This window comes from Echiichthys vipera (genome assembly GCF_963691815.1).
Source record: "Echiichthys vipera genome assembly, chromosome: 14".
Lineage (NCBI taxonomy): Eukaryota > Metazoa > Chordata > Actinopteri > Perciformes > Trachinidae > Echiichthys > Echiichthys vipera.
This window is the reverse complement of record NC_139839.1, coordinates 4837673-4846761: the sequence shown is the minus strand read 5'-3', so window position 1 is coordinate 4846761 and position 9089 is coordinate 4837673.

Here is a 9089-nt window from a genome sequence, read left to right as displayed (position 1 = left end):
CAACCAGAGTCACTATAGGCCGAGCATTCACTCCATGGACTGAGAGAAAGGAGAGGAACGCCATTCAAACGCACGCCCACATGGCTACGCTGCTCCTTGATGCTAACATCACTTTCATCTGCACTTAGCTGGAACGGCTAACGCTAACGGCTAACGCTAACTGTCAGTCAAACTCCTCTAATCCTTGTTTTGATGCTGTGATTTTCTGGAGGGGACGGGTTCAAACAGGCTCAAACAGACTCCGGTCTCCTGGAGCTACTGGGCCGGGTCTGACCAACCTGGCAACCCCACTGCTGGACTTCTTTTTTGTTGTTGAGACGACGATCTGGAGACTTTAGATGGAGCCGTTCTGATCATTCTACACATTCAGCCTTTAATGTTCCAGAGGTCGTGTGCAACGGTTTGATCCAAGCGGTGATTGAACCTGTGACCTTCCTCTCAGCTCAGAGCGTTTCTGCAGATCTGAGGATTAAAACACTCCTCACTGCAGCCTCCCAGCATGAACACCAGTGTGTGTGTGTGTGTGTGTGTGTGTGTGTGTGTGTGTGTGTGTGTGTGTGTGTGTGTGTGTGTGTGTGTGTGTGTGTGTGTGTGTGTGTGTGTGTGTGTGTGTGTGTGTGTGTGTGTGTGTGTGTGTGTGTGTGTGTGTGTGTGTGTGTGTGTGTGTGTGTGTGTGTGTGTGTGTGTGTGGAGCCCCGAAGGAGCTGAAAAACCATCAAATGGCTTCAAAGAGTTGCATGGTTGCCACGACAACTGTCCTAAAAAACAATTAGAAAGACATTTGAAGAATAACAGAGAACTGCTGCTTCAGACGTTTAACACACAACAAACGTTTTTATTGTTTATTATTTCTTTTCTGCTTCTTTCAGAGGAGACGAGCACATCGGTACGACGATTCACCACGACGTCACAACAGTAATGTTCACCTCCGATGTTCCAACCAACCCCAAAACATGATCCAACCCCAAAACACCTTCAACCAACCCCAAAACATGTTCCAACCCCGAAACACGTTCCAACCCCAAAACATGTTCCACCCCCAAAACATGTTCCAACCCCAAAACATGTTCCAACCGCAAAACGTGTTCCAACCCCAAAACATGTTCCAACCCGAAAACATGTTCTAACCCCAAAACACGTTCCAACCCCAAAACATGTTCCACCCCCAAAACATGTTCCAACCGCAAAACGTGTTCCAACCCCAAAACATGTTCCAACCCGAAAACATGTTCCAACCCCAAAACATGTTCCAACCCGAAAACATGTTCTAACCCCAAAACATGTTTCAACCCCAAAACATGTTCCAACCAACCCCAAAACATGTTTAACCAACCCCAAAACATGTTCCAACCAACCCCAAAACATGTTCCAACCCCAAAACATGTTCCAACCCCAAAACATGTTCCAACCCCAAAACATGTTCCAACCCCAAAACATGTTCCAACCCCAAAACATGTTCCACCCCCAAAACATGTTCCAACCCCAAAACATGTTCCAACCCCAAAACATGTTCCAACCCCAAAACATGTTCCACCCCCAAAACATGTTCCAACCCCAAAACATGTTCCAACCCCAAAACATGTTCCAACCAACCCCAAAACATGTTCCACCCCCAAAACATGTTCCACCCCCAAAACATGTTCCACCCCAAAACATGTTCCAACCCCATAACATGTTCCAACCCCAAAACATGTTCCAACCCCAAAACATGTTCCAACCCCAAAACATGTTCCAACCAACCCCAAAACATGTTCCAACCCCAAAACATGTTCCAACCCCAAAACATGTTCTAACCCCAAAACATGTTCCAACCCCAAAACATGTTCCAACCCCAAAACATGTTCCAACCAACCCCAAAACATGTTCCAACCCCAAAACATGTTCCAACCCCAAAACATGTTCTAACCCCAAAACATGTTCCAACCCCAAAACATGATCCAACCCCAAAACATGTTCCAACCCCAAAACATGTTCCAACCCCAAAACATGTTCTAACCAACCCCAAAACATGTTCCAACCAACCCCAAAACATGTTCCAACCCCAAAACATGTTCCAACCCCAAAACATGTTCCAACCAACCCCAAAACATGTTCCAACCCCAAAACATGTTCCAACCCCAAAACATGTTCCACCCCCAAAACATGTTCCAACCCCAAAACATGTTCCAACCCCAAAACATGTTCCAACCCCAAAACATGTTCCAACCCCAAAACATGTTCCAACCCCAAAACATGTTCCAACCAACCCCAAAACATGTTCCAACCCCAAAACATGGTCCAACCCCAAAACATGTTCCAACCCCAAAACATGTTCCAACCCCAAAACATGTTCCAACCCCAAAACATGTTCCAACCCCAAAACATGTTCCAACTCCAAAACATGTCCTAACCCCAAAACATGTTCCAACCCCAAAACATGTTCCAACCCCAAAACATGTTCCAACCCCAAAACATGTTCCAACCCCAAAACATGTTCCAACCCCAAAACATGTTCCAACCCCAAAACATGTTCCAACTCCAAAACATGTCCTAACCCCAAAACATGTCCTAACCCCAAAACATGTTCCAACCCCAAAACATGTTCTAACCCCAAAACATGTTCCAACCCCAAAACATGATCCAACCCCAAAACATGTTCCAACCCCAAAACATGTTCCAACCCCAAAACATGTTCTAACCCCAAAACATGTTCCAACCCCAAAACATGTTCCAACCCCAAAACATGTTCCAACCCCAAAACATGTTCCAACCAACCCCAAAACATGTTCCAACCCCAAAACATGTTCCAACCCCAAAACATGTTCCACCCCCAAAACATGTTCCAACCCCAAAACATGTTCCAACCCCAAAACATGTTCCAACCAACCCCAAAACATGTTCCACCCCCAAAACATGTTCCACCCCCAAAACATGTTCCACCCCAAAACATGTTCCAACCCCATAACATGTTCCAACCCCAAAACATGTTCCAACCCCAAAACATGTTCCAACCCCAAAACATGTTCCAACCAACCCCAAAACATGTTCCAACCCCAAAACATGTTCCAACCCCAAAACATGTTCTAACCCCAAAACATGTTCCAACCCCAAAACATGTTCCAACCCCAAAACATGTTCCAACCAACCCCAAAACATGTTCCAACCCCAAAACATGTTCCAACCCCAAAACATGTTCTAACCCCAAAACATGTTCCAACCCCAAAACATGATCCAACCCCAAAACATGTTCCAACCCCAAAACATGTTCCAACCCCAAAACATGTTCTAACCAACCCCAAAACATGTTCCAACCAACCCCAAAACATGTTCCAACCCCAAAACATGTTCCAACCCCAAAACATGTTCCAACCAACCCCAAAACATGTTCCAACCCCAAAACATGTTCCAACCCCAAAACATGTTCCACCCCCAAAACATGTTCCAACCCCAAAACATGTTCCAACCCCAAAACATGTTCCAACCCCAAAACATGTTCCAACCCCAAAACATGTTCCAACCCCAAAACATGTTCCAACCAACCCCAAAACATGTTCCAACCCCAAAACATGGTCCAACCCCAAAACATGTTCCAACCCCAAAACATGTTCCAACCCCAAAACATGTTCCAACCCCAAAACATGTTCCAACCCCAAAACATGTTCCAACTCCAAAACATGTCCTAACCCCAAAACATGTTCCAACCCCAAAACATGTTCCAACCCCAAAACATGTTCCAACCCCAAAACATGTTCCAACCCCAAAACATGTTCCAACCCCAAAACATGTTCCAACCCCAAAACATGTTCCAACTCCAAAACATGTCCTAACCCCAAAACATGTCCTAACCCCAAAACATGTTCCAACCCCAAAACATGTTCTAACCCCAAAACATGTTCCAACCCCAAAACATGATCCAACCCCAAAACATGTTCCAACCCCAAAACATGTTCCAACCCCAAAACATGTTCTAACCAACCCCAAAACATGTTCCAACCAACCCCAAAACATGTTCCAACCCCAAAACATGTTCCAACCCCAAAACATGTTCCAACCAACCCCAAAACATGTTCCAACCCCAAAACATGTTCCAACCCCAAAACATGTTCCACCCCCAAAACATGTTCCAACCCCAAAACATGTTCCAACCCCAAAACATGTTCCAACCCCAAAACATGTTCCAACCCCAAAACATGTTCCAACCCCAAAACATGTTCCAACCAACCCCAAAACATGTTCCAACCCCAAAACATGGTCCAACCCCAAAACATGTTCCAACCCCAAAACATGTTCCAACCCCAAAACATGTTCCAACCCCAAAACATGTTCCAACCCCAAAACATGTTCCAACCCCAAAACATGTTCCAACCCCAAAACATGTTCCAACCCCAAAACATGTTCCAACCCCAAAACATGTTCCAACCCCAAAACATGTTCCAACCCCAAAACATGTTCCAACCCCAAAACATGTTCCAACCAACCCCAAAACATGTTCCAACCCCAAAACATGTTCCACCCCCAAAACTTGAACCAACCAACCCCAAAACATGTTCCAACCCCAAAACATGTTCCAACCCCAACACATGTTCCAACCAACCCCAAAACACGTTCCAACCCCAAAACATGTTCCAACCAACCCCAAAACACGTTCCAACCAACCCCAAAACATGTTCCAACCCCAAAACATGTTCTAACCCCAAAACATGTTCCAACCCCAAAACATGATCCAACCCCAAAACATGTTCCAACCCCAAAACATGTTCCAACCCCAAAACATGTTCTAACCCCAAAACATGTTCCAACCCAAAACATGTTCCAACCCCAAAACATGTTCCAACCCAAAACATGTTCCACCCCCAAAACATGTTCCAACCAACCCCAAAACATGTTCCAACCCCAAAACATGTTCCAACCCCAAAACATGTTCCAACCAACCCCAAAACATGTTCCAACCCCAAAACATGTTCCAACCCCAAAACATGTTCCACCCCCAAAACATGTTCCAACCCCAAAACATGTTCCAACCCCAAAACATGTTCCAACCCCAAAACATGTTCCAACCCCAAAACATGTTCCAACCAACCCCAAAACATGTTCCAACCCCAAAACATGGTCCAACCCCAAAACATGTTCCAACCCCAAAACATGTTCCAACCCCAAAACATGTTCCAACCCCAAAACATGTTCCAACCCCAAAACATGTTCCAACTCCAAAACATGTCCTAACCAACCCCAAAACATGTTCCAACCCCAAAACATGTTCCAACCCCAAAACATGTTCCAACCCCAAAACATGTTCCACCCCAAAACTTGTTCCAACCCCAAAACATGTTCCAACCCCAAAACATGTTCCAACCCCAAAACATGTTCCAACCCCAAAACATGTTCCAACCCCAAAACATGTTCCAACCAACCCCAAAACATGTTCCAACCCCAAAACATGTTCCACCCCCAAAACTTGAACCAACCAACCCCAAAACATGTTCCAACCCCAAAACATGTTCCAACCCCAACACATGTTCCAACCAACCCCAAAACACGTTCCAACCCCAAAACATGTTCCAACCAACCCCAAAACACGTTCCAACCAACCCCAAAACACGTTCCAACCCCAAAACATGTTCCAACCAACCCCAAAACATGTTCCAACCCCAAAACATGTTCCAACCCCAAAACATGTTCCAACCAACCCCAAAACATGTTCCAACCCCAAAACACGTTCCAACCAACCCCAAAACATGTTCCAACCCCAAAACATGTTCCAACCCCAAAACATGTTCCAACCCCAAAACATGTTCCAACCCCAAAACATGTTCCAACCCCAAAACACGTTCCAACCAACCCCAAAACACGTTCCAACCCCAAAACATGTTCCAACCCCAAAACATGTTCCAACCAACCCCAAAACATGTTCCAACCCCAAAACATGTTCCAACCCCAAAACATGTTCCAACCCACCCCAAAACATGTTCCAACCCCAAAACATGTTCCAACCCCAAAACATGTTCCAACCCCAAAACATGTTCCAACCCCAAAACACGTTCCAACCAACCCCAAAACATGTTCCAACCCCAAAACATGTTCTAACCCCAAAACATGTTCCAACCCCAAAACATGTTCCAACCCCAAAACATGTTCCAACCCCAAAACATGTTCCAACCAACCCCAAAACATGTTCCAACCCCAAAACATGTTCCAATCAACCCCAAAACATGTTCCAACCCCAAAACATGTTCCAACCCCAAAACATGTTCCAACCCCAAAACATGTTCCAACCCCAAAACATGTTCCAACCCCAAAACATGTTCCAACCCCAAAACATGTTCTAACCCCAAAACATGTTCTAACCCCAAAACATGTTCCAACCCCAAAACATGTTCCAACCCCAAAACATGTTCCAACCCCAAAACATGTTCCAACCCCAAAGCATGTTCCAACCCCAAAACATGTTCCACCCCCAAAACATGATCCAACCCCAAAACATGAACCAACCCCAAAACATGTTCCAACCCCAAAACATGTTCCAACCCCAAAACATGTTCCAACCCCAAAACATGTTCCAACCCCAAAACATGTTCCAACCCCAAAACATGTTCCAACCCCAAAACATGTTCCAACCGACCCCAAAACATGTTCCAACCCCAAAACATGTTCCAACCCCAAACCATGTTCCAACCCCAAAACATGTTCCAACCCCAAAACATGTTCCAACCAACCCCAAAACATGTTCCAACCAACCCCAAAACATGTTCCAACCCCAAAACATGTTCCAACCCCAAAACATGTTCCAACCCCAAACCATGTTCCAACCCCAAAACATGTTCCAACCCCAAAACATGTTCCAACCAACCCCAAAACATGTTCCAACCCCAAAACATGTTCCAACCCCAAAACATGTTCCAACCCCAAAACATGTTCCAACCCCAAAACATGTTCCAACCAACCCCAAAACATGTTCCAACCCCAAAACATGATCCAACCCCAAAACATGTTCCAACCCCAAAACATGTTCCAACCCCAAAGCATGTTCTAACCCCAAAACATGTTCCAACCAACCCCAAAACATGTTCCAACCAACCCCAAAACATGTTCCAACCCCAAAACATGTTCCAACCCCAAAACATGTTCTAACCCCAAAACATGTTCCAATCAACCCCAAAACATGTTCCAACCCCAAAACATGTTCCACCCCCAAAACATGTTCCACCCCCAAAACATGTTCCAACCCCAAAACATGTTCCAACCCCAAAACATGTTCCAACCCCAAAACATGTTCCAACCCCAAAACATGTTCCAACCCCAAAACATGTTCCAACCAACCCCAAAACATGTTCCATCCCCAAAACATGAACCAACCCCAAAACATGTTCCAACCCCAAAACATGTTCCAACCCCAAAACATGTTCCAACCCCAAAACATGTTCCAACCCCAAAACATGTTCCAACCCCAAAACATGTTCCAACCCCAAAACACGTTCCAACCAAACCACCTCCAGATTTAAAAAACAAGATGGCGGCGGCTAAACAGGAGGCTTCAAAGTCCACAGACCGACAGGTGACGCCACCGTGGTTCAGAGCATCTGTGTCACGCCGTCTGTGGACATGAAACATAAAACCTAAAGTGGACTGACTCCATCTCTCCGTCTCGCTTCCTTCCGTTCAGACTCCCACAGAAACGCTGTCCCTGCGGCGTGGCCTCAGACGTGACACTGATCACATGAGAGGAGCGACTCGTGTGTTTGACTAATGAAGCGGAGGAAGAGCAGCACATCATCTGTGAGCGTGACCCAGATCTCTGTAAGAAAGCAGAGAGACCATCAAAGAAACAGCCGTTTTATTTTCCCACAATGCCCTGGAGAAAGAAGTGCTGCTGCTTCTTCTTCTTCTTCTTCAGACGGACCGCACAGTCTCTCAAATCATCTGCAGCCAATCAGGAGGCAGCGGAGGCTCCGCAGGAAACGGCAGCTCAAAGTGTTCACAAATTAAAGTATCGATGCAGAAGTTGAGCTGTTTCTGGTGCCGCTGAGCAGCGTTCACGGTAACCGCCGGTGTTTCCACGTCTGTGTTGTCACCGTGGAAACAGGAAATCAGAATCTTGACGTTCAGTGAAAAGATTAAAGATGCAGAAGGTGATTTACACCTGAAAGACTTCCTGTTTCGTTCTTCTTTGTTGGTGTTTTCATACAACTTCTGTCGCTGCGAGGGCAGACTCATTAAAGCCGAGCTTTTCTGCTCCTCGCTCTTATTTTGACAGGTCTCCCTCGCTCTTATTTTGACAGGTCTCCCTCGCTCTTATTTTGACAGGTCTCCCCGTCAGGTTTCATGCCCCAGAAAGATGACGGGCTCCTCTTCCTCCTGCAGAACTAACTGCAGCTGACAGTGGAGCCGGCGAAGCGACACCTCTCTGTCTGTGAGTCCTGCAGGCGGAGGAGACGTTTTCCTCCTCCAGACCGACTGAATCTGCTGCTTCAGTGCGAACAAACCAGCTAGAGAAGAACTTTCTCTGATCCCTGAGTACTTTACCTCCGCCGCTGCATTAACACAAGATTTCAACCTGTTCATAAAGAGATTAGCTTGAGCTAACGCTACATGTAAACACCAACCCCCGACCACAGACACTTCCTGTTTGATCCAATCAGGAAGCTCCGTCAGCGTCAGTTCTCTGAGTGTCCACTAGGGGCAGGTTTCATTGACCCCCATGTTAAACAGGCCGTTTACACAGCATCATTAAAACAGTTCAAACCGACCCCTAAACATCGTACTTCGTCCGTCCGAACTCTGTCTGGATGTTCTAAAGCAGAGTGCTAGCATTTATAAGAACTCACTAAATCAATGTTTGTACATTTCTGTGCAATTTTGGGGATTCAAACCCGTGTTTGGTGTGAAACAGCTACTAGTCTGCCATGCTAGGATACTGCGCCCTACCTTCAGCGTATTTCTGTCTTAGTGTGGAGCTCAGCATTTTATGAGGAGACTGTTAAAGAGGCAAGTTTTCAGGGTCATGTTGACAGTCGTGGATCGGGGCGTGGAAGGAGACGACTCAGGGCGCACTCACACTGTCCTTCCACACCGGGCCAAAACAGGTTTTACGGGTAAAGCCAAGCTCGTTTGAC